The sequence below is a fragment of the Acipenser ruthenus genome, chromosome 22 (genome assembly GCF_902713425.1).
Source record: "Acipenser ruthenus chromosome 22, fAciRut3.2 maternal haplotype, whole genome shotgun sequence".
Classification (NCBI taxonomy): Eukaryota; Metazoa; Chordata; class Actinopteri; order Acipenseriformes; family Acipenseridae; genus Acipenser; species Acipenser ruthenus.
The window spans coordinates 13,630,045-13,656,922 of NC_081210.1; the positions used below are offsets into that span (position 1 = coordinate 13,630,045).

The 26,878-nt window shown below is 41.5% G+C and overlaps 1 protein-coding gene across 2 annotated transcripts in view; it reads right to left on the reverse strand.

Moving 5' to 3' along the window:
- LOC117431083 (cAMP-dependent protein kinase type I-beta regulatory subunit) overlaps positions 1 to 26,878 on the reverse strand; it is a 184,184-nt gene that overhangs the window by 117,990 nt on the left and 39,316 nt on the right. The window lies entirely within an intron of this gene.

Below are 26,878 nucleotides of genomic sequence, written 5' to 3' on the forward strand. Positions count from 1 at the left end.
GCTACGTCACAAGCTGTCAATGTGAGATCAAGCTTTACTGAACACTCCTCTCTTGCAGTCTTTACTAACCCACGGATTAAATCACAATGTACCTTCCTTCTATGACATTAGACACAGTACTGCGGCACTACTGCATTTGGGGGATGGGAAGGAAGAACCAGTCCTTGGCACTAGATTCAGCTACAATGGCACTCTTCTTTGAAAATAAAATGAATATTAGCTTGTTGGCCTAATTGAATTGTTTTACCAGCGGATAGCAGGCAGAGGGTGAAGTTAATTTCTTTGCAGCATATTTTACAAATCACAAGTGATATATCCATAATTTCTTCTTTCATTTAGATAAGAACAAAAATGATCCCACACTAGATTTGAAGCTTCTTATGCAGGTTTATCAGACCTGTCAACTCATAATCCATACCCTTATTTTCTCGGAGGCTGTGTGGTCCAGTGGTTAAAGAAAAGGGCTTGTAACCAGGAGGTCCCCGGTTCAAATCCCACCTCAGCCACTGACTCATTGTGTGACCCTGAGCAAGTTACTTAACCTCCTTGTGCTCCGTCTTTCAGGTGAGACGTAGTTGTAAGTGACTCTGCACCTGATGCATAGTTCACACACCCTAGTCTCTGTAAGTCGCCTTGGATAAAGGCGTCTGCTAAATAAAGAAATAATAATAACAAAAGAAGAGCGACCAGAATTATCCCGGGTTTAAAAGGCATGTCGTATGCAGGCTAAAAGAATTGAATCTATTCAGTCTTGAACAAAGAAGACTACGAGGTGATCTGATTCAAGCATTCAAAATCCCCTGAATTGAATCAATAAATAAATAAACACAGATGTATTACTTGTCATGACGCACGTGCATCAACATATGAAATGAACTGAATAAGTAAAAGCAAAACAAGTGCATGTTAATAAACTAGAATAATAAAGTTACAGACAAACTAACGTTCATAAAACTAAAGCAAAACAACATGGTCAAAAAGCTTAAATCGCTATGTACTATGAAATTAGCTGGCAGGTGTGTTTCGGTCTATCACAATGGCAGAGGTAAAAATAATGGGAGTTACTTAGGGTTAACAAGGTTAATAAACGAACTGTCAAACTAAATGAACACAGCACCCCTACACACGTTACAAAATGCAGCAGCATTATACAAGACATGCACATTATTTAACAGAATGGTGAAGCAACTCACCAGAACGGGAAACACCAAATTGCTCGGCGACTTGTGTCTGATTCAGGTTTTTTTTCAAGAGTTCGAACAATTTCGAACTTTGTGTAGCAAGAGAAACAGCTGCGCATTTTGCCGTTTATTTACATGTCATTTTGTAGCGATGAGGTGCACTTGTGGAAATCAGAATACAAAATAATTCAATGATACGACACTGGTTCTGGAAAGATTTCATAAACCAATCAGTGTCCCTCAAGACACACTCGCGATTACAAGTCACTTTTTTACAAAGCAGTACTGTATCCATTGTGAACGAATCGCTATCGGTGCCAAGAAGGTGTTCTTTTAAGCGAAGTTCCTGTTCCTTTAGCCATAGCATTTACAATGGGGAAAATCTGTTTCACCACAACGGTGTTCCCTTAGGCGAAGTGTTCTCTTAGGAGAAGTTCCTATATGTGGAGACTACTATAGTGTACCTACATTTGTGTTTTTTTAAGAAACCTTGTATACACATTATTTTGTAGCAGTAGGGCTGACATTGTATCGATTGAACCAAACCTTTAGAGTCTGTACTGGTGAATCTTTACACCCCTAACAGATATTAGGGCTGTAACAAAGGGTACATTTTGACCTTCGAAGGTTCGGAACACATTACTGAAGGAAGGTTCGAACCTCCATGGTACTAATTTGCATTATTTTACAGGTAATCCATATAAATTGAATAAAACATTTACATATAGTTTAAAAATATGTTATATAGAACAGTAATCAGGTTTTTATAATTTAAATAAAAATAAAAATGTATGTTGCTTGTGATATATACAATAAGCTTGCATTGCAGAAGCAACTTATTGCTGCCAATAAAATAACTGCATTGGACTGAGGCAAAACAAAGCTTTATTTAACAGTCACCGTTCCAAGCAGGTTATCAGTCACATTTTACTACTTTAAAACTACTACTAATAAATAATAATTTATGCTTGTCAAGTGACCCCAGAGATTTGTTGTGTCTCCATTAAACATCAAGTCGCTTGCACAGTTTGCATTCAACTTTTTTTGGTTGTCTGGGCATTTAACAAAATAATCCCAAACAGCAGAGGGTTTTTTGACATTTCTTTCAATACAGCGCTTTGCTGTCGAGATGGAGAATGAAGAAATTATAGTTCTGCCTCTGGATAACACGAGCTTGGGGGGGGGGGGGGTGCTCAGTTTTCAAAATTAAAATGATTAGTGTTTCATAGGCGGTGTTTACATGCAAGTTTTAATCTCGCTACTATAGTGCATTCATGACGTGTCAAGCGCAAATGACGCATGATTGTGCTCGTTCCAAAAGTGCACGTCAAAAAAGTGTGCGACTTAAGTGTCATTACACTTTGGTAAAGCACGGTAAAGTGCATGCTAATTGGCCTAATTAGTCCCATAGCAATAAACTCCACAGTTGTGCAACACCAGGTCCACTGGACGGATGAGGAAACTCGTTCCCTCCTCCAAATTATTGCGGACCTGGGAGTCATGGATGAACTGGATCGACCTCGCCAAAGAAATGCCACCATTTTCACCAGTATTACCTGTGCTCTGGCTGAACTTGGTAAAAATAGAATGCTCCTGCAGGTACGAGATAAATTCAAGAAACTGAAATATCTGTACCTGCAGGAGAGAAAATGCCTGCAGTCCTCCGGTCAAAGCTCAAGGTCCCAATTTCAGTTCTGGGAAGAAATTATTATTATTATTATTATTTTTTATTTCTTAGCAGACGCCCTTATCCAGTGCGACTTACAATCGTAAGCAAATACATTTCAAGTGTTACAATACAAGTAATACAATAAGAGCAAGAAATACAATAACTTTTGTTCAAGCAAAGTACAAGTATGACAAACCACAATTCAATAATACAGCAGATAATAGTGATAGTTACATCAGGATATGATTAAATAGTGATAGTTACATCAGGATGTGATTAAATACAAAGTACTACAGGTTAAACACTTGGCAGATTACAGTATTCTGAAGTACAGGATTAAATGCAGTAAAATAGGGGGCAGCTAAGAGCAAAAATAAAGCACATTTACATGAAGGGTGATAGTGTCCCAGGATACAAACAGAGGAGTTCTACAGGTGCTCTTTGAAGAGGTGAGTCTTAAGGAGGTGCCGGAATGTGGTCAGGGACTGGGCAGTCCTGACATCTGTAGGAAGGTCATTCCACCACTGCGGAGCAAGGGTGGAGAAGGAGCGGGCTTTGGAGGCAGGGGAGCGTAGCGGAGGTAGAGCTAGTCTTCTAGTGCAGGCGGAGCGGAGAGGTCGAGTGGGGGTGTAGGGAGAGATGAGGGTCTGGAGGTAGCTGGGTGCAGTCTGGTCAAGGCATCTGTAGGCTAGTACAAGAGTCTTGAACTGGATGCGAGCGGTGATCGGGAGCCAGTGGAGCGAGCGGAGTAGTGGAGTAGCGTGGGCGAAGCGAGGCAGAGAGAACACCAGGCGGGTAGCAGAGTTCTGGATGAGCTGGAGCGAACGGGTGGCGGACGTAGGGAGGCCAGCCAGGAGGGAGTTGCAGTAGTCTAGGCGGGAGAGTACCAGGGGCTGGACCAGGAGCTGGAAATGCACCGTTTAATGGGTGACTGGCCAGTGGCAGTGGCATCGGACCATTTGCTGGAATCCTCATCCTCCCAGACGTCCTGTGAAATACCAGCCCCATCAATACAATATGGTAATTGCGCCAGCCATCATTTACTTTTCTAAACTAAAATATGCTGCAATTGTAAAATACCTACTGGGGGGTGGGGGCATAAGAATATGTTTACACAGCTTAAAAACAGACCAGCTGTTAATTACTGATATTCTAATTATGCATGTTAACTCTACAGGTGAAGACCAGTCAGGTAGTTCTACCGCTGCCTCATGTCCGGGACCAGCTGTGTCACCTAGACCCTTGGTTGATGAGCAGGTCCCAGTGACAGACGATCAACAACATGTGGGGCAGCGGGAGGAAGAGGAAGAAGGCGATAGCCAGGGGGGTCAAGCTCCGCTCCCTGTTCCTCCTCCTCCCGAACTACCAGCTGCTGAAGCTGTTCAGCAGCCTCGTAAATATCCTAATCATAATGTTCAGAAAGTGAAACATTGTATTGTGCACAATTGAATAACTTCATCTGTAGCGTATCCATAGGTTAAAACAGATTATGAAAGATGTTCCCCACACATACGAGTTTATGAATGTGTGTGCGTGTGTGGTTTTTTTTTTTGTAATGTAGCTTAAAAACTCACTCAAGATGGCTTTTGCTGTTTATGTGATACAGTATGTACATACTTTCCATTTGTAGTTTTTACTGTTTTGTACAGTGCTTTGAGTAGCCTATGTGAAATGCATGTTCTAAATATTATTAATAAAGTCAATGTCTAAATTCTCTTATTATAAAGTGTGTAGATGGTATTAAACAAATGGTCAATTGTGGTGGCAATTTAAGTCAAAGGTGGGGGCTTGACAGAGCGGCAATTCAGACAGCATCTGATCCAGGAGCATCGCCTGATGCACCTGGAGTACAGAAGGATGTATCGTCTGATTGCACGCACCGCTGCCAGGCAGGATCGGCAATACAGCCACTTCTTGGAAAGGCTGGACCACGCTGATCAACAGCACCAAGAGGTGGTTGCGTTGCACACCAAATTTCTGCGCACAATAACAAAAGAACTGCAGGTGCCTACCCCAGCTCTCGCTGAGGTGGGCACCCGTTCTGCTGTGCCCAGTCCTGCCGAATCAGCGGTCCGAGAAGTTGAGCAGCTGAGGCGAATCACAGGACCACAAGAGGAGGAAGACTGTAACTGTAATTAAAGGCCTCCTTTTCAGGCGTGATGGTATTTGCAGGGTAGGGTTTCAAGAGCCAGCAGAGGTCTCCAACTATATAGAATGGAGCGTCTCCAACTATATAGAATGGAACTTCACGGTCTTCAACTGTCTGTGTCCCCTTAAAAACAAGCCAAGGAATAGGCTATAAGTGAGACAAATAAATAGAGTGCAGAACTCTTCAGGACATAGGTGTCATGAGAAGACCCTGGATGACCAAAAGAGATATAGTAATAACTATTATTATTTTCTTCTTCTTGGCAGCATGAATTGTTTTAACTATAAGCCCTTTACATTCTAGACAGATGGGGAGTAACCTTCTCTTCATCTCCGCCTAGCGCGTAAAACCTCATGTAAACCCCTATGCATTATATGAACGATATCCTTTATCGGGCAGCATCTCTTTTCAGTGCATTTGGAGATATTTAAATAAACCCTCCCATTATTTTATTATTAATGAGGTCGTTTGCATTTGGACGACTAAATTCTCTCTCTAAAATAAACTCTCATGTAAACATGGAAGCAGAACTGTCATGACCATAAAAGCACGAGAGATCTGTTGTCACGCTTTTCAGTTTTTCCTTGTAAATTGCCCCATACTTAACTACCATAGGACTTCTCTCATATACTAGGTATTCAGTACATATTTTACTCCGTGCTTTGGCATAATATACCCTGCTCTAATGCATGGCAGCAGTGCCGCAGAGTTGCTATGTATAACGATTTGGTAGTGGATTTTAATACAACAACTTTTGCTTTATTAGTAATATGCATTATACAAATCGAAAGATAAAATTTTGCATGGGAGTGACATTTAATGTGTGATTTATGGTATTCAAGCGGTTTCTGTTAACAGAGAAAAAACACCAGCTTAAAACTACCTTCGTATTCCTGGCTAGCTAACGAACCTTCGAACACAGACCTACCAGATATCCAATTTTGAGAACGGGGCAAACCTCTCATGCAAGGGCAAAATGCGTTTCCCCCTGATCTTGATGAAAAAACACGCCGTAAACTTTGCCCTGAAATACAATTTTGGTGATACTTTGCCCCATATTTTTCTGTCTGTGGTGATCAACATAACTTTCGGAGTGTGGCCTGATCTGCATGTTAGCTTTGAGCAATTTTGCTCTATCCTACAAAAGCTTGAAGTATAAAAATAATGATTATGAATATAATGAAACCCTGCAGTCACTATGCCAAAATTGTTCAATGAATGTAAATATTTCTAAATACTGCATTAACAAATGATGCTATGGAAAGAAAGCTCCTTTTAATTCATCAAAATCACAGCAAAGGTAATCGCTAGGGCTATCAGTTTCTTAAAGGGAATGTCAGTTGCTTCTGATATGCTAGCAGCTTCTGACTAACACTCTTTCTTCATTGGTCATCACTGTAGGAATTTTAGCAGCGCCCAGCTCAAACCCCTTTCAAAATCACAACATGAAGGGGATGGCACAATCCTAAAGCACTTTACGCTTGTTTCACTGCGTTTCCTCAAAATCCCCCCCATCATGTTTCCAAATAGCACATTTGGGACCAATATAATGAATGTATATGCACAGCAGAGAAAATGTATGGAATTGTTTTGTTAGGTGTAATTTTATGATTTCACAACTGAAAATTTCAGATTTTATTTCAGCATTTGAAATCCACTTCTTTAAACAGAGTGGTGAGGGGATGGATGGGTTACCTAGTCATGTTGTTGCAGCTGAATTACTTGGATCAGTTAAGCCAATTGGAAGTTCTAAATAGAGTTTGTAATAACAAACGCACTGTTTACTGTAGTAATCGCTCTTAATACTCCACCAATCAGCTGTTTTCACCTTGTTACCCTGCCATTCACATATATTTAAATAAAAAAGGCAGCACTTTACTGTAATAAAAGCTTGACAGATCGATCAATCAGCTGTTTGCACCTTGTTACTCAGCGATTACTACTGTACCTTAGCTATTTAATCCCTGTATGTAGTGTCGGGTTTACAGTTTGAAAAAACAGCACTGACTGCAAAAGCAAGCATGGCTGGAACGAGAACATTCAGTGTGTAACTCAAATTTCTCTGTTAGATGCTGTGCGCTTGCTAAAGCACGCTTGCAACTCTGTCAGTCAGCAAATGACGCAATGTTGTTTAAAAAAAGCTGGGTTTTCTGCAGTTGAGGAAGAGGGTGCTGACGAAAATACAACTGAAACTCTGACAACAGAGAGGATATCAGAGGAAGAATTCTCAGCTGTGTCACCTTGGCGACCAGGACACTCTCCTGAAACAGACACCGATGACGTGAGCGCGTGTGCTATCGAGCAGCATCCGAATATAAAGCCGAATTGGGATTTTTTAGAAAACGCTGACAAAGTTTGCCGTCCATACTTGCAAAAACAGACAATCCAGATGCATATCACAGAGCTCTTCGCTGGAAACAATTTGCAGTAATGTAGCTGTACATTTCTGCACTTGCATTACTTTTTTGCACTTACTTTTTATTACATTCATAAGTTTTAATACTTTTTTTATTAGTGTAATGAGTCTTAATAAAGATTTTTAACCGCATACACGCTTGTTTGTTTTGATTACTGTAGTGGTGACTGGGGGACATTTAGAATGTCAGGTTATTGTTTGGGAGTTTATACCGTCCATCGCTTACTGTGGGTGAATCACGTTAACACAAACATGCCCGTTCTAAGCGGTGGTGACTGTACTAGGAATAGCATAGACAGGCCGAATGGCTTTCTCTTTTTCTTATGTTCTTATTAAGCCTTCCCAGTAAGTGACAGTCTTGTTAACACAAGAAAAATGTAGCAATGGAGTGTCATAAAATAATCCACAAGAGAGGAGGATTTTCACAGAACAAGTGTTGATAGAGTGTCAAGGAAACATTCAACTCTGGAAGGGCCTTTCCAGACGTTCCTCTCCGCTAGCAGGGAATTCTCAGCAGACATAACACAGCAGAGGTTTTTCTTTCCAGGATATTTTTATTTGCTTGAATTTCTATAAATCACATAGCTGTAAATCATGCTGAGAGGACATGGGTGTTTATTGTGCTCAGGGCCTGGGAAAGCCGATTGAAATTCAATAACCACCCACAAAGACAGCCACACCTTGAGCGAGGAGGTCTCGTTAAAATATTGATGGGAATGTCTGTTAAACAGCTCGAGAATCACAAAGACAGCTCTTCTGGGGCCGAAACAAATAGGAAGACCACCGTGATTTTAGCAGTTATCCAATTATGACAGACTGTTCAGGGTCTACAGTGCATGAGGGCACTGTCAGTATTATGTAATGGGGTCGTTTCCTCCTCCTGCAAAGCAGAACAGTTGTTAAGACACGGCATCATCAAACAGCTGAAGGCTTTGAAATACATATCTTGAGTCTCCAGCAGAATGAGAAAATCATATGTGGAAGAATTTACATGGTGTGAACTCATTTTATAGTGCACATACACACACATATACACAGTATATATATATTATTATTTGTTTATTTAGCAGACGCCTTTATCCAAGGCGACTTACAGAGACTAGGGTGTGTGAACTATGCATCAGCTGCAGAGTCACTTACAATTACGTCTCACCCGAAAGACGGAGCACAAGGTGGTTAAGTGACTTGCTCAGGGTCACACAATGAGTCAGTGGCCGAGGTGGGATTTGAACCGGGTACCTCCTGGTTATAAGCCTGTTTCTTTAACCACTGGACCACACAGCCTCCTCCACAATATATATTGTGAGGAAAGGGTAGTGTCGCCTTTAAGAAATGGCGGCGCTAGGGGAGAAACTACACAACCCAGAAATCCGAGTGCCAATTGATTGGGAGGGGTTTCTGGGTTTATAAGGAAGCAGGGCAGAACCATCGGGGCGTTGTGTGATCGTGGGGAACACCGCCCTATTGTTCTGCAGAAAAGAAGCCTGCAAACTCCAGTGTGTTGGTAGAGCATCGTAGGGTAAAGTGATCGTTTGTATTTAGAATATAGTTGAGTATTTAGTTTAAACGGAGAGCGATTTTCCTCTTGTTGAGGTAGCCTTTTGTTTTGGTGAAAGTTTATTTATTTTTCTTTTGTCGTGTTGATAGTCGAAGTTTATTTTTACTTCTCAGCAATTTAAAAGAGGCCCGCGGTGTTGCGCGCTGTGCGGTTGTGCGCCGTCACAACAGCAGGGTGTTTAAAAGAGGCCCGCGGTGTTGCGCGCTGTGCGGTTGTGTGCCGTCACAACAGCAGGGTGTTTAAAAGAGGCCCGCGGTGTTGCGCGCTGTGCGGTTGTGCGCCGTCACAACAGCAGGGTGTTTAAAAGAGGCCCGCGGTGTTGCGCGCTGTGCGGTTGTGCGCCGTCACAACAGCAGGGTGTTTAAAAGAGGTCCGCGGTGTTCCGCGCTGTGCGGTTGTGCGCCGTCACAGCAGCAGGGTGTTTAAAAGAGGCCCGCGGTGTTGCGCGCTGTGCGGTTGTGCGCCGTCACAACAGCAGGGTGTTTAGTTTTATGCTTTACGACCAGGAGGTGTATTGGTTATTCACGCGCTGCAGAGACAGTGAATAATAACCAGAAAGAACGGATTTATTAGACTGGAAGTGCAAGAAATTGTTTATTGTAATACAGATACAAGACACATTGCATATGGTTTACACAGGAAAAGTGGACATTTGCTTTTAGTTGGGACACAATTTGCTTCCGTGGACGACCAGGAGTTGGCTGCAGGGGTTCCTTCCCCACAGCCCGGATATAACTTGTTCTATCTTTGTTCACTTCTCTGGACGTCTGGGGTCATCTCAATTGTGTTCCTCGGATTCTTCTTTAAAGGGGATCCATCCTGCGTTTACCTGTGTTCCAGGACAACTCCAGCTGAGGGAGCCTGTCTTGTACTTACCTGTGTTACAGGACTACTCCAGCAGAGGGAGCCTGTCTTGTACTTACCTGTGTTACAGGACTACTCCAGCAGAGGGAGCCTGTCTTGGACTTACCTGTGTTACAGGACTACTCCAGCAGAGGGAGTCTGTTGTATACTTACCTGTGTTGCCGAGTTACTCCAGCAAGGGGAGCCAGCTCTGTGTTCACCTGTGATATAGGACTACTCCAGCAGAGGGAGCCTGTCTTGGACTTACCTGTGTTACAGGACTACTCCAGCAGAGGGAGTCTGTTGTATACTTACCTGTGTTGCAGAGTTACTCCAGCAAGGGGAGCCAGCTCTGTGTTCACCTGTGTTATAGGACTACTCCAGCAAAAGGAGTCCATTCTGTACTTACCTGTGATCCAGGACAGCTCTAAGGAAGAGAGCTGGCCCTGTTCTTACCTGTGGACTGACTCACTTCGGCGGAAGGAGTCTCTGTGCTACTCTCCTGTCTCTACATCTCCAGTGGCCAGTGTGGTTCACGCCAGTGGACTCGGTCCCATCTAAGTGGATCGTGCACAGGCCAAAGCCTGAAGACGTGTAGTAGTCTTGAAGTAGCTTAGAAAGGGTCGAAGAAGTGAGTTAGTCAGTGGCCCGTACAGGGCATTAGCCTTTAGCAGAAACTACTGTATTGTGTAAATATTGTAAATAAAACATACTTGCCTGCAAACGTATCGAGTCTGTGCCAGTTGGTGGGAACGGGAAACCAGTGGTCAGCAGCACCACGCTACTGGATCGTCTACATTATATATATATATATATAGTGACAGGTGCATAGGTGCAGAGGTTTTTAGGTGGCAATGCGAGACTCAGAGGCAGAGATGGCAGGTTTAAGCGCTAATGCGCACTTTTATTAACAAACTAACAAAACAAAACACAAAACAAAAGCCTAGCTCTGTCACACTAACTAAACAGTCCCAATTTTCCTAACTAACAACCAGGCAGATACGCTGCTTACCGGTACTAAAATAACATACTTCTTAAACAAACACAGATTTCCATACCTTAACGACAGTGTGCGTGGCCAAAGAGCTCTATTTTCGTCTCATCTGACCATAGCACCCGGTTCCAATCGAAGTGCCAATGCCGTTTAGCAAACTCCAGGCGCTTACTTTTGTTGGTTGCTCTCAATAAAGGCTTTTTTCTGGCAACCCTTCCAAATAGCCTATTGGCATGGAGGTGGCGTCTAATTTTAGATTTGGAGACTTAGTGACCCCAAGATGCAAAGTTCTGTAATTCTCCAACTGTGGCCCTTGGATTTCCCTTTGCCTCCCGAACCACCTGCCTCACTGTGTGTGGGGTCAAGATACACTTGCGTCCTCTACCAGGCAAGTTTACCACTTTTCCAGTGGTTTTGAACTTCTTAATTATTGCCCTAATAGTGGTAAGCGGTTGTGGCAATGTGCCCCGCCCCTGTGTGCATTTGTGTTTTGTATGTTGCATGTGCTGTGTTAATGTTGGTGTATAGGCATTGGTACACGGGATATAAACGGGTCTGTGTTTCATGTGTGATTTAAAATGTATAATTGTATTTAGGCACGGGATTGCACATCACTTCACGTGCATTTAAAGTATATAATATGTGAGCACGAGGTTGCACATAATTAATTCACGTGCTGGGATTCAAGTGAATAATTAATTAGTAATTGAATCCCAGCACAACAGTATATATAGGTGCACGTTTCACTCACTCGGGGTTGGGTGTTCGGTGAGTGGAGAACGGGAGAGAGAAGGAGAAAGTAAAATAAAGTAAATTAAATTGATAGTTGTTTTCACTCACCGTGTTTGTTCGTTTGTCTGTTTACTGTTTAGTATGTTTTTGTTCGTCTATTTATTTTGGCCTCAAGTGCCGTGTCCTGTGTTTTTGTGTTCTCTTATTTTGTTTATTAAATGCTGAGCACAACCAAGTGCTCAGCTTCACCAACCTCACTGTCTCTGTCTGTTGTGTGTTACTTCCTGTTTCTGGTCTGACGCCACCCACTCCGGCCGTCTTTGTGACAGTGGTATATTTAGTTTTTTAGCTATTGTTTTTTTACTTATTGCCTGATTTATGAAGGTCAACAACCATTTGTCTCTTTTCATTTGTGAGTTCTTTGCCTTTCCCCATGGTGATGGATGACAAATGGATTTCATATGCATGTTACCTCATTTTTATACCCCAGTGAAACAGGAAGCCATGGAAGGCCACAATACAGTTCCTTAAGACTGAGATGAACTTAAAGAAGTAGAATGTTAATGCAGATTTAATTTTGTTTGATTTTATTTATACGACTCTTTAGGGGTGCCAATAATCTTTTTGAGAACATTTTTTATTACTTGTTAATAAAAAACTTTTTCTGTGAGCAATTGCATTAGAATAAAGAATATGGTTTTCCCATATATTTGAGCATAAAATACAGCTCATTACCTGTGTTGTTTATTTTACACAGCCTTTTTGCTCATCTTTATCAAGGGTGCCAATAATTTTGGAGGTGACTGTATATATAGTGTGTGTAGATAGATAGACAGCTAGATAGATATACTACTGTGCAAAAGTCTTAGGCATGTTGCAATTTACTCAAAGCCTCCACTAGTGTTTTCTACTATTATCTACTACAACCTTGACTTGCATAAAGAAGGAAAAACATTAAGTGAAATAGCTTGCATCACTTGATTTTCAAGGTGTGGTATCCGAACTATAAATCGACAAGCACAGAGAAATCTGTAAATTGTAAATTGACAAACCCAGGACTGTAACACCCAAAAAGCTGTCTAACAAGGATGAGCAATAGTTTCTTAAGGAATAGAAAGACGACAAGCGTTGAATTGTCAACAGAACTGGCAGAAGGCACAGGTGTCGTTGTCCATCAAATCAACAGTACGAAGGTCACTCTTCAAATCAAGACTTAAAAGGATGTGTTGCAGTAAGAGTACCTCTGTTAACCACCCAGCTGCTTATCCCGCGATTTCCACGTGGAGCACATGCGAGTCCAAATTTGTCACTCCTGTGAGAATAGCGTGCAGGTGCTTATATGTGCATCTGCAAAGTTTAACACTTCTTTAACATGCTTCAATGAAAAAATAAGAAAACTGTATTGTAAAAGTGTATGCAGTTTTCTTTTTTACCGGCAGATGGCAGCAGTCCCTAAGAAATGTGCTTGACAGACGGGGTCATCTGTATACACACAGCTGAGAGTGAACAATGGATACCTGTGTATCTACAAAGAATAAAACGAGGAGATTTCTTTATTTAGAGGAATTTAACCCCAAAACACAATCCTGAAGTTGGGGGGGTCAACTAATATACAAGTAAAAAAAAAAAAAAAAAACACAACTGTCAGCAAACCTTAATGTCTGCAAAAGTCATGGCCGGCGTGTGGTTACTACAATCCTTGTCTGTACCTAGCAGGATTTAGGACCCAAGGGAGCCCTGTGCGCAAGGCAAGTTCACATACAGTATTTAGCCAGGGAGGGACTGCCTAGCTTTGAGGCTTGCTCACTGCCACTTGTTTGTTATTTTTCTTTATCAATAGTTTGTATTAGCGCTTCAAAAGAAAGAAGGTTCGGTTAAGATCAGGTTAACTTAGTTCAGAGAGAACAGACTCCCTGTTTTACTGAACATGCTTTCATGATTCACTACACTGCTGCTGTGTACCTGCATTGCCGTGCCTTTCCCTTGTGGATTACAAACTAATGAAGAATGAAGATTTAATTTGGACACTAAAACTCAGAAGATCTCATTGCTACACTTCTCTCAAATGGGCGAGATAAACACAGTTTAATCATTTTTTTCTTGCTGGACGGCTAACGGATATTATTTTTTAAATGCGCAGATTTTTTGCTGCTGAGCTTGTAGCCCACGTGTGGAAGGGTGGTGGGCAATTCACTGACACAAGGAGACAGTACTTTATTTGTAATGCCGCTCAGGCACACTGATTTATTTGGTACAGTAGATGGCGCTGTTGTCCGTGGACTGGATACTGACAACAGTAACCAGAACCACGGTGTTTACCAATACAGGTACAGGCACAACAAGTGCTCGTAAATAATAATGAAAACCAAAGGCGAAAGAAAAAGGGAAAATAAAACACAGTAATAAAACTACAAACAAAAGTGCTGCTTACGCAGTGCCCCCACTGCCGCTAAGCCGGTTAGAACGAGCCTCCGTCCTACACTCAGTTACCCTATACACTGGGATGGCCGGAGTTCCCCGTACAACTAAGCACGTCCCCTCGGGTACGTGGTGATTTCTGTTATTTATTTCCTCTTTAAATTATATTAAAGCCGGGTTTGCCTCGTTTTGTTTTTAAAACTGACGTCTTTCATCAGTGTCACTGTGTATTCCCCAAACACGGCCACCCGAGTGCACAACCAAGCCAGATCTTATGGGCCAAGCAGTCTCCCAAGGCCCGCCCCTCAGCCACTCAGAGAGAGGGAAAGCACACACACCCTCTTCCCCACCTCTCTGTGTCATCGCCATGACCGACAGGCGGATCCCACGAGACTGCTGCCCTCTACCTGCAGTAATACGGATGTGCCAAATAGTCAGTCCACATCTCCCTTGTTACACCACGTCTTGTATTTTTTGTTTTTGTTTTTACTGGACGATTTTAAACAAACGGAACATTGCAACCTTACGGTCAATTCATTCACCGGGGATGAAGTTTAAATGTACGCTCTCCAGTTAATATTATTCATTCTTAATGAATTGTTTGTTGTGGTTGTTGCATTGAATTGTACACGGTTGCCTGTGCAAGTCCTGCGTTTGTTTTTTTTGTAAGCTTGATTTCATGTCCTTATAGGAGTGCAAATAGTTTTTCTTGTGTAAGCAAATAGTGCAAGCTATGTGTTTTTTCACTGTCAAATCAATCCTTCTGTACTTAAATATTTTAGATATTCTTATATTGGCACGGTAACTAGTTCTAAATTTCTGGGAACTTATGTAGTTGGCTATAGGCTAAGGGCTGATTGCTACAGAGTGACCCTGCAGCACATTATGTGATAGTTTGTGTTAGTCAGTCTATTTAAAACAGTAGGTAGGTGTTTATTTTTTAAATCATTTTATATATAATTATTAGTCGAATAAACCGCTACCGAATAAGACAATTTTGCTTCCTACTTTCCTCACTACTGCCTTAAAAAGTTAACTTCTAGCCATGATATATATTTTTTATTGTGACTTTCTGTTATGTGGAATGTAATAAACGAGAAGCAAAAACTGTGGGTTTTTTTCAACTTCATTTTACAACGCCATTTCCATGTTTGTTTTATTTGACGTGTTTAAGAGTTTAAATTTCAGGTTTTCGTTTGCTTGTTCAGCTACAAAAAGGCGCAAGTAAACCTTGTGTTATTATTTAATGAAAAGGTGTCTTATGGCCACTGTTTACTGTGAAGAAACAGCAATGGCAAGGAATGAAAAAAAAATTTAAAAAAATAAATAAAATGCGGTGTCAACTTTATGTACTATTTATTTCGGGAATAAACAAAACAATGTTTAACTTGAACTGTTATTTGGCATCTTTTTGTTTTGTAGTAAATTCACTGGGGTAAAGTAAGTCCTACAAAACTTATTCTTTACTCCTGGGATATTTTTCTATTTTAATGTGTTACACATTGTAAGGTCTTGCTGTAAAATGTGGATCAGATGCACAGTCACTTACAACAACGTCTTACCCAAAAGACGGCGCACAAGGAGGTTAAGTGACTTGCTCAGGGTCACACAGTGAGTGAGCCAGGATTTGAACCGGGGACCTCCTGGTTACAAGCACTTTTCTTTAACCACTGGACCACACAGAGTCCTATATATCACCTATATCATCTGTATCATCTACATCATCATCATCCTTTTTCCATCCACTGCTGGATGAAGGCCTCCCCAAGATTTTTCCACAAAAGCCTGTCTGCTGCGTCCCTCATCCACGTTGCTCCTGCGTGTTTCCTAATTTCATCTTGTCATCTTCCTAGAGGTCTTCTTCTCGGTCACTTTATATCTCTTGGAATCCAGTCTAGTGTCTTACTGGTCCAGCGATGGTCTGTTCTTCTTGCTACATTTATTTATTGTCTTCTTCAGGTTAATTTTCATTTTCAAACCCGCTACGATGCTAGCCTTGTGTAGTTCTTATATTCTTGTTTGTAATTCTTCTGGTCACGTTGTAAATATGAGGATGTCGTCAGCAAGCTGTAGGTGATTCAAGTAAGCTCCATTGATCTTCAGCCCCTTATTTTCCCAATCCAGTGTTTTGAAAATGTCTTCTAGGGTGGTCGTGAAGAGCTTTGGGGAAATTGTATCTCCTTGACGAACTCCTTTTTAAATTTTGACTTTGTTGCTGTTTTTACTGTAGATGTTGCATTCTTGTATATGGTGCTGAGCAAGTCTCTGTACGTTTTCTCAATTCCTTGTTTTTTCAGAGAGCTTAAGACAGATCTTGTGTAAACAGAGTCAAAAGGCTTTTTCATAGTCAATGAATCCCAAGCAAAGTGGTAGTTCTTACTCATTTCTGGTTTGAATCACTTGCCGTACAACTTGAAGATGATCCATTGTGCTCCTGAAACTTGCTTGCGTTTTTTCCGTCTCGTCTTCATCATCTGCTATGTTGCTCTTTTCATCTTGATATAATTTTCTGTAAAAGTCTTCAACTGTCTTCAAAATCAATTTGCGGTTCTTGATGACAGTCCCGTCCTCTTGTTTGATTGGTAAAATCTGTTCCACCCCCCCAACGATTAGTCTTTGTTTTGCTTTCTTCAACCAACCTACAGTTACAGTTGAACGACCATATATCCTCAGTAATGCGCTTTCTTACTGTCTTGCAGAGCTCAATGTATTCAATCTTTGACTTCAGAGCTGCTGTTTGTTTCATTTCCCTTCTTTTCTTCATGAGGTCTTTTGTCTCTTGCGTGATCTTCTGATCACATTTTGTACTCTGTATTCCAGCAATGTTTTTTGCTGTTTCTGCAATTACTTGCATCACTTCCTCATCGATTTTGTTTACCTCGATTGCTTCATCTTTTTGCAGATCTTGAAGACCGCTGAATCTACAGTTCATGTTGACACATCAGGCTTTGCTTCTGGAACACTTCCACGTTAATTGTGTTGGACTTCGTCATCACGAGTTTCACTCTCTCCAGTGCTGTGTTTAAGTGTATTTTGCATCTTGCAAGTCTGTGGTCACTTCCTGTGTTAAAATTGCTTAGTACCGAGACATCTTGTACGGTGTGCTTCTTCTTGGCGAGTATGTAGTCAATTTCATTCTTCACTCCGTTGGGTCCTCTCCATGTCCATTTCCTGATGGGTTTCTTCTGGAACAATGTGTTCATGATGAATAAATTCTTGTTCAATGCAAATTCGACTAGTCTGTTGCCCCTCTCGTTCCTGTCACCATGTCCAAATCTGCCGACCAAATTCTTGTCTTCTTGCTGGGCTCCTATAGTTGAAGTCACTGAAGATGAACTTATAGTGGCTCTTCCCATTGTCGTGTAGTTCTTGTACTTCTTCATAAAAATCTTCGATTTCTTCATCTGAATAGCTTGTTGTTGGTGCATATACTTGTATGACCTGAAGTTCACACTTCCTTGAAACTTTCACTAATCAGTCTTGCGGACCTCTGATGCGCTGTCAATATCTACTATGTTATTCTTGATTTTCTTTTGGACAATGAATCCAACGCCGCCTGTTCGTCCACCTGTAGTGGCTCAGTAGAAGGGCAGCAGTGTGGAGTAGTGGTTAGGGCTCTGGACTCTTGACCGGAGGGTCGTGGGTTCAATCCCAGGTGGGGGTGACTGCTACTGTACCCTTGAGCAAGGTACTTTACCTACATTGTTCCAGTAAAAACCCAAATGGGTAACTGTATGTAAAAAAATATGTATGTAAAAAAAATAATGTGAAATAGTGTATAATGTGATATATTGTAACAATTGTAAGTCGCCCTGGATAAGGGCGTCCGCTAAGAAATAAATAAGAAGATGTCCACTCTTGAGTTCTAGTAGTCCTTCGTCTTGTTGCCATACTTCGCTTAGTCCTACGATGTCCCACTTTATTCTTCCAAGTTCTTCTTCCAACTCTTGCTTCACCTGAAAGAGCTCAGCAGTTGTACATGGCCAAGGTCAGTGTTCTGTGGCAGCCTAAAATCATAACCCAGTGGTTCTTAGCACCCTCTGCCTTCATGCCTAACCGGCCGCTACCTTGGGTCAATGGAAATCCAGCCTCCAGGGAATGAGGGCCATGTTCCTGTCTGTGCTTTCACCATGGGGGGAGGGGGGTTGGCCATAAGAGATGAATATTTCATCTTACATATAATCTCCCCTATCAGAAATGGTGATTCCCATTTTAAATTTGAGAAATAAGGCTGAGAAGTAACATGCAGTTGTGTGTGGTACGTTAAGGCTTTAAACTAATTACTGGCTCGTGACATCGCTAAACCTCCCAAAAAAGACTAGGTAAAACTTCAAATATAGTGCTGCATGGAGATAACCAAAAGCAGAAAAGGCAACACGTAAATATAGAGAAGAAACACAAATGCATTACATGTTAAATATAATGTATTTTCACAGAATTATTTAAACTATTGAATTATATATTCACATTTACGTTACTATTTACTTTTCACTAGATTTTGAGCATTAGTTGAAAGAATATACAGTTGAGTATTACAGTAAACAGAAACTTAAAATAGATATTCTGTTTAAAATGATGTGAAATAGCATAGCCTACCATGGAAAATGACAATTAAATACATCAATAAATAACTTACCAAGATGATTTTTTGAACTTGGGTAACAAATTCAGAGGCAAGCTGATTTTAATTGTCATACTCGCATTGAAATTGGACATACATCTTTCACAATGAACACTATTAGTTTTTTCTGTTATTTCCTCTTTACGTCTTTCATTTATTGGACACTTTTAAAACTCTAAAATGTTTGTCTGCCTTTTCTGTGGGTCACTTGCGCTGACTTCAGTACCACTCGCTGCTTGACTTTCAGCGAACACGTTTAAAGAATGTTTTCCTCCAAGGTGCACATGCATACATGATGTACTTTTTTTTTTTTTAGCACCTTCGACCTGGGAATTAGGCTCAGTGACACAAGGTCCAGACGCAACAGCAGGGTGTCCAGGAGCACGGGCCAAGGGACCTGTTGTATCGGTGCATCGGGGTGATGGTCAGGTCTGTGGTGGAGGTGATCTCCTCAACACCTCCTCCTTTGGCTCTGGAGACGGCAGTGGCTCCTCCCCCTTTGGCTCTGGAGATGGCAGCGGCTCCTCCCCCTTTGGCTCTGGAGACGGCAGCGGCTCCTCCCCCTGTGCCTCTGGAGACGGCAGCGGCTCCTCCCCCTGTGCCTCGGGGTGATGGTCTGGTCTGTGGTGGAGGTGATCTCCTCAACACCTCCTCCTTTGGATCTGGAGACGGCAGCGGCTCCTCCCCCTGTGCCTCTGGAGACGGCAGCGGCTCCTCCCCCTGTGCCTCTGGAGACGGCAGCGGCTCCTCCCCCTGTGCCTCTGGAGACGGCAGCGGCTCCTCCCCCTGTGCCTCTGGAGACGACAGCGGCTCCCCCCCATTTTACAAATTTATATTTTCGCTAAATGTAATTAAAATTGTATACATTTTAAACAGTAAAACAGCTGTGCCAACAAAGCAACTGATTTTCCTGCCCAATGTCACAAATGCTGCCGTGACTCATTTACTGTCCTGGATGTACCTTATTTGCAAAAAGTACCTATGGAAATTGAAACGGAAGGGAGTAGCCACACGTGACCCATAATCTGCCTGCGCATTTTTCCTATTTTCCCATCAGTTTGAATTTGAACTGTACTGTGTGCAGAATGTGACTGTGGTGTTGTTGTTCCGGGTAGTGCTGACCCAAGGCGACAGCTCCAGAGACGTGTTAGCTGTCTAGTGAATTTACAAACAAAAGACAATTACTAACAGTGTTAAAAAACAAACAAAACACTCACAAATACTTTGTTTCTTTTTGGGAAACTCTCCCGGTCCTTCCAGTTCCGTGCGTCTCTGAACCTAAGTGAAGGAAAAGATTTACAATTCTCCAGCCCCCTTTATGCAATCATGCATGACCCCTTGGTAAACGATTGCAGCTGACTATTGCCTGCTGCTGCTACCTCGTTTACCTTCCAGGTCAATACGTTCCTGCAACTGAGCCTTGTCTCTTTCCAGGCTGACTGACTTTCCGACCCAGGAAATTAACTGTCAGGCCAACCCGTCCAAAGCCTTCCCCTTTCGCTACTTAGCGCCCTCACAGGTCGGGAGGGAGATTTACATGCCATCATTAAATATGAAACACAAATACAAATCATAATACAAAATAATACAGTGGCGGAGGGGTACCCCGTTATACAGTGCAGAGAAAAAGTTTGTGAACCCTAATGATAATTATGGAAATTCCATATTTTTACCATGATAGCCTTCTTGAATCAAAACTAGTCTTAAATATCCAATAGGGTTTCTATTAACCAATTCCATGTCTTTTGAAACAAACTAGTGTATGAATTAGACAAACAATGAGTAATTAAGATACAGGGTATGTGAAAAAGTAAGTGAACCCCTGATTTTTGTTTAAATAATTAGGTAGATCTTCAGTGGTGTGTTTGGGAGGCCCCACCCTATATAAAGATCAGAAACTTTGTGAGTTTGGTGTTCACCATACAGGTGTGTGGAAACATGTCATGCCACGATCAAAAGAAATCTATGAGGACCTCAGAAAAACAGTTTTTGATGCTTATCAGTCTAGAAAGGGTTACAAAACAATTTAAGGATTTGGGGCTCCACCAATCCACTGTCAGACAGACAGTCTACAAATGGAGAAAGTTCAAGACCACAGTCACTCTACCTAGGAGCGGTCATCCTACCAAAACCTCTCCAAGAACAAACCGGAAAATCATCAAGGAAGTCACAAAGAACCCCAGAGTAACAAACAAGGATCTACAAGCCACTCTCACCTTGGCTAATGTGAGTGTTCATGACTCAACTATCAGAAAAAGACTGAACAAGAATGGTGTTCATGGATGGATAGCCAGGAGGAAACCACTGCTCTCTAAAAAGAACATTGCTGCCCATCTGAAGTTCACCAAAGACCACATAGATGATCCACAAGACTTCTGGAACAATGTTCTCTGGACAGACGAGTCAAAGGTAGAACTTTTTGGCCTCAGTGAGAAACGTTATGTTTGGCGAAAACCAAACACTGCATTCGAACAGAAGAACCTCATCCCAAACGTCAAGCATGATGGTGGGAGTGTGATGGTTTGGGGCTGCTTTGCTGCCTCAGGACCTGGACAGCTTGCCATCACTGACACAACTGTGAATTCTGCATTGTATCAGAAGATTCTAGAGGAGAATGTCAGGCCATCCGTCCGTGAGTTGAAGCTGAACCGAAAGTGGGTCATGCAGCAAGACAATTATCCTAAACATACAAGCAGATCTACAAAAGAATGGCTGCAGAAAAAGAAATTCTGAATTTTAGAATGGCCTAGTCGAAGTCCGGACCTAAACCCCAATCGAAATGTTGTGGCAGGACCTGAAGCGAGCTGTCCATGCAAGGAAGCCCTCAAATGTCACCGAGTTGAAGCAGTTCTGTAAGGAGGAATGGGCCAAAATTCCTCAAAACCGATGTGAGAGACTGACCAACAGTTACAGGAAACGCTTAGTTGAAGTCATTGCTGCTAAAGGGGGTGCCACCAGTTACTGAATCTAAAGGTTCACATACTTTTTCACACATGGATATTGAATGTTGAATCATTTGTGGATAAATAAATGTTGAAAGTATCATGTTTTTGTGTCATTTGTTTAACCAGGTTATCTTTTTTTTTTTAAAACTTTGTTTATTGGATTTCACAAATTAAGCAGGATGAAACATAAACACAATTTAACAGAGATTTAAGTGGAAATCATATTAATAATAATTATAATTGTTATAAAAGAGAAGAGAAAGAGGAGAAAGACAGAAGAGAAAGAAAAGAAGGAGCCAGAGAGAAAGACAGAGAAAGAAAGTGCCGTGCTTGCTTTTTCATTATTATTAATTTTATAAAGGAAGATTATGGAGGGGAGGGCAATCTGAGGCTGTCAACATAGGAGAGAAAGGGTTGCCATGCTTTATAAAATCTTGCAGTGGATCCCCTTAATGTAAACTTTATTTTTTCCAATTTAAGGGAGCATATGAGATCACTAATCCAGTGAACATGTGAGGGTGGGGCAGCCTGTTTCCAACCAAACAAAATGAGGCGTCTAGCCAGCAGAGTTGCAAAGGCCATGGTGTTCGTCTGCAGCCCTGTTAAGGGAACATTGTCAGGAATCACACCGAAAATCGCAATGAGTGGAGTGGGGTCAATAGGCACTTGTAAGAACTGAGATAGGGTCTCAAAGACAGAGGTCCAAAACGGAGCCAGCCTGGGACAGGACCAGAACATATGAATGAGAGAAGCTGGTGCTAGTTTGCAACTGTCACAGGCTGGATCCAATTCAGGGTATATTCTGGACAATTTGACCTTTGATAAATGAAGACGGTGTACGATCTTGAATTGAATAAGCCCATGCCGAGCACAAACTGAAGAGGAATGCACACGAGCAAGGATGGATTCCCAAATGTCATCAGTTAGCTGGAGTCTAGATCATGTTCCCACAGGGTTTTCAAAGTGGACAATGAAGGGCAATGCAGAGACAATATAATGTTATAAATTTTAGATATTATGTCCCCTACTGTCAGGGTTGAATTCTAGAATCGAATCAGTGATTGATTTTGGAAGTAGTAGAGGACATTGAACCACTCTACTATGAACAAAGTTTCGAATTTGCAAGTAGCAAAAAAAGTGTGTTTGAGGTAGGTTACATTTTTGGACAAGCTGGCCAAACGATGCAAAATTATTGTCAATGTATAAATCTTTAAAAGACTTAATACCACTTCTATACCACAGACTAAAAGCAGAGTCTTTCACTGAGGGTGGGAATAGATGGTTTACATCAGCAGGGGCAGATATGGACATGGACTGTAGGCCAAACCGCCTCCTAAACTGCGACCAGATCCGGAGGGAGTGACACACCAATGGGTTAACACTAAACTGAGAAGTCGAGAGGGGAAGAGAAAAGCACACTAGGGCAGTCAGGGAGGTAAAGCGACAGGAGGCTGACTCCATGGCCATCCACGCAGGGCCGTCCAGCCGGGGGTGAAAATGTGACCAATGTAATAGATTTCGGATATTAGCCGACCAATAATAAAATTGAAAGTTAGGCAGAGCCATACCCCCCCTTGGTTTCATTCTTTGTAGGAAATCTTTCCGAATTCTGGGAGGCTTCTTATTCCAGATAAACAAAGAAACCATCCGATCAAGTGTATTGAAAAAACTTTTAGTAATAAAAACAGGGATACATTGAAAACAGGTAGAGTAACTTAAGGAGTGTGTCCATCTTGACCGAGTTGATGCGACCTGCCAGAGAAAGTGGTAGAGTGGACCAGCGAAGAAAGTCTTGTTTAATACACTCTAGTAGGGGAGTAAAGTTAAATTTAAAGAGTTTGTTGTATGAGCGTGTGACTGTGACCCCCAAGTAAGTAAAGCTTTCAGATGCAATTTTGAAAGGGAGATTCTCAAGGGGACAGTGACGTACATCCTGACTTACACGCAGGGATATTGCAAGAGGTTCAAGGGGTAGGGACATAGATGTAAAAGATTCAGCAAACATGGTGCTCAGTAGGGGAGACAAACTACAGCTAAATTTCTTATAAAATTCTATGGGAAACCCATCTGGGCCAGGAGATTTACCACTCTGCATTGACCTAATAGCTTGAGTTATTTCATCTGGGCCAAAGGGCTCCTCCAGGTGGGCTTTTGAGTCAGGATCCAACACTGGAACAGGAAAGCTCTCAAAAAAAGAATCGGTTAATGCGGGATCGGCAGGTGATTCCGATTTGTAAAGAGAAAAATAAAATGTTTTAAATTGATCATTAATCTCCTGCTGGTCAGTTGTAGGCAGACCAGAATGAGAATTAATTTGTGGGATCAAATGTGAAGCAGCAGATTGACACAGATGATGTGCTAAAATTTTGCTAGCCTTGTCACCATGTTCATATAGTGCATGCCGTGATCTAATCATTAATTGCTCTGCCTGTTTAGTGGAGAGAAGGTTGAATTCAGTCTGTAGGGACAATCGTTGTTTATAGAGTTCTGGAGTGGGAGAGAGAGCATGTTGCTGATCTAACTGCAAAATAAGGTCAGTTAGTTCTGAGAGCCGCCCTGTTCGAAGCCTGTTGAGTCGAGCACTATAAGAGATTACTTGGCCTCGTAAATAAGCCTTTAAGGTTTCCCATAAAGTGATGGAGGACATCCCAGGTGTTGAGTTGGTATCCAGAAAGAAGTCTATCTGGGAAGAAATAAACTGGACAAAGTCTTGATCAGATAATAATAGGGGGTTGAGCCTCCAAGGGTGATGTGGTGCCACCTGCCTGTGAAAAACAAGCTCCAAAACCAGAGGCGCATGATCTGATATGACTATACTCTGATACGTACAAGAACGTACAATGGGAAGCAGTTTTTTGTCCAGAAAAAAGTAGTCAATACGAGAGTATGTTTGATGTACAGGAGAAAAAAGAGTACCGCCGGGCAGTTGGAAAAAGAAAACGCCACGGATCAGAAGCCCCATATGTGTCAAGAAATGAACGAATAATCAGAGCAGATTTCGAAGGGGGTGTTGGATTTAGGCAGGAGCGGTGTGTGTGCACATCATGTAGGGAAGAAAGTTAGTGAAAAACTGACTGTCATCCCAATTAGGAGCATAGACATTAGCTAAAATTAAAGGGGTGTTATAAAGAGTACCTGTGACAACAACATAACGACCATTTGGGTCCGCAGTCACCTGGGAGGCAATGAATGGAATGGATTTGTGTTCTAAAATTGCTGCTCCCCTAGCCTTGCCATGAAATTTGGAATGAAATATCTGCCCCACCCAACTCCTGCGCATACGGGAGTGGTCTGAATTTCGAAGATGTGTTTCTTGCAGAAAAGCAATGCCCACTTTCAGTTGTTGAAGGTGAGATAACACTCGATTGCATTTCACTGGGTGATTAAGCCCCTTGACATTCCAGCTTATAAAATTAACCTGGCACCCAATATCACTAGAGTTAGTGCCAGCCACAGCAACCATCAAGATTTAGGAATGTAAAGAAAAAAATGTAGGATGAGATACAAAACGAAACAAAACAGGCATCTTAACCTCAGATCCCCTCCTCTTGACCAATATAAAAAAGAAACACGGCAGAAGAGAGAAGGAAAGTGAAAGAGAGAAAACCAAACAAAAAAAAAAACAACAATAGAAAAAACAGCCCCCCCCCCCATACCACCTATTAAGAGATGGTAACATTCCCAAAGCTTAATTTGTAAAGCTTTTAACCTAACCACTGTGTCTGCTCTGCTGTGCCTAACCTTACAGCACTAGTCCCAGAACTGAACTATTTAAATGTGAGCAACCCTTGAAAATAGGTAACTATAAGAAATGTACCAAAATGTATGAAAACACCAGAGAGAAAATAAATAAATAAATAAAATAAAAATAAAAATAATAAAAATAAAAAACTGGTTAATGCTTATACAGTGATAGTGTAATACTGCAAGAACATTTCAATTATTTAGTAAAGTATCCACATAGGAAGTCAACACCCCAAACTATATCAGTAAGAGAAACAAACCTTTTCATTTCAGCAATAACAAATAGTATACTGAACCCAGGGCCATGCAAACGTTATTTCTCTCCTTTCCAACCACACACCAACGTGAAATATATATATATATATATATATATATATATATATATATATATATATATATATATATATATATTTTAGTATATATATATATATTTTAGTATATATATATATACACACACACATACATATATAATAATAATAATAATAATAAAATATACATATACATATATACATACACATACATATATATATATATATATATATATATATATATATATATATACACACATACATACATACATACATATACATATACACACACACATATACATACATACATACATACATATACATACAGTACTGTGCAAAAGTTTTAGGCAGGTGTGAAAAAATGCTGTAAAGTAAGAATGCTTTCAAACATAGACTATATTTATCAATTAACTAAATGCAAAGTGAGTGAACAGAAGAAAAATCTAAATCAAATCCATATTTGGTGTGACCACCCTTTGCCTTCAAAACAGCATCAATTCTTCTAGGTACACTTCTTCTAGGTGCACAAAGTCAGGGATTTTGTAGGCATATAGTCAGGTGTATGATTAAACAATTATACCAAACAGGTGCTAATGATCATCAATTCAATATGTAGGTTGAAACACAATCATTAACTGAAACAGAAACAGCTGTGTAGGAGGAATAAAACTGGGTGAGGAACAGCCAAACTCAGCTAACAAGGTGAGGTTGCTGAAGACAGTTTACTGTCAAAAGTCATACACCATGGCAAGACTGAGCACAGCAACAAGACACAAGGTAGTTATACTGCAGCAGCAAGGTCTCTCCCAGGCAGAAATTTCAAGGCAGACAGGGGTTTCCAGATGTGCTGTCCAAGCTCTTTTGAAGAACCACAAAGAAACGGGCAACGTTGAGGACTGTAGACGCAGTGGTCGGCCAAGGAAACTTACTGCAGCAGATGAAAGACACATCATGCTTAGTTCCCTTCGCAATCGGAAGATGTCCAGCAGTGCCATCAGCTCAGAATTGGCAGAAAACAGTGGGACCCTGGTACACCCATTTACTGTCCGGAGAAGTCTGGTCAGAAGTGGCCTTCATGGAAGACTTGCGGCCAAAAAGCCATACCTCCAACATGGAAACAAGGCCAAGCGACTCAACTATGCACGAAAACACAGGAACTGGGGTGCAGAAAAATGGCAGCAGGTGCTCTGGACTGATGAGTCAAAATTTGAAATATTTGGCTGGAGCAGAAGGCAGTTTGTTCGCCGAGGGGTTGGAGAGCGGTACACGAATGAGTGTCTGCAGGCAACAGTGAAGCATG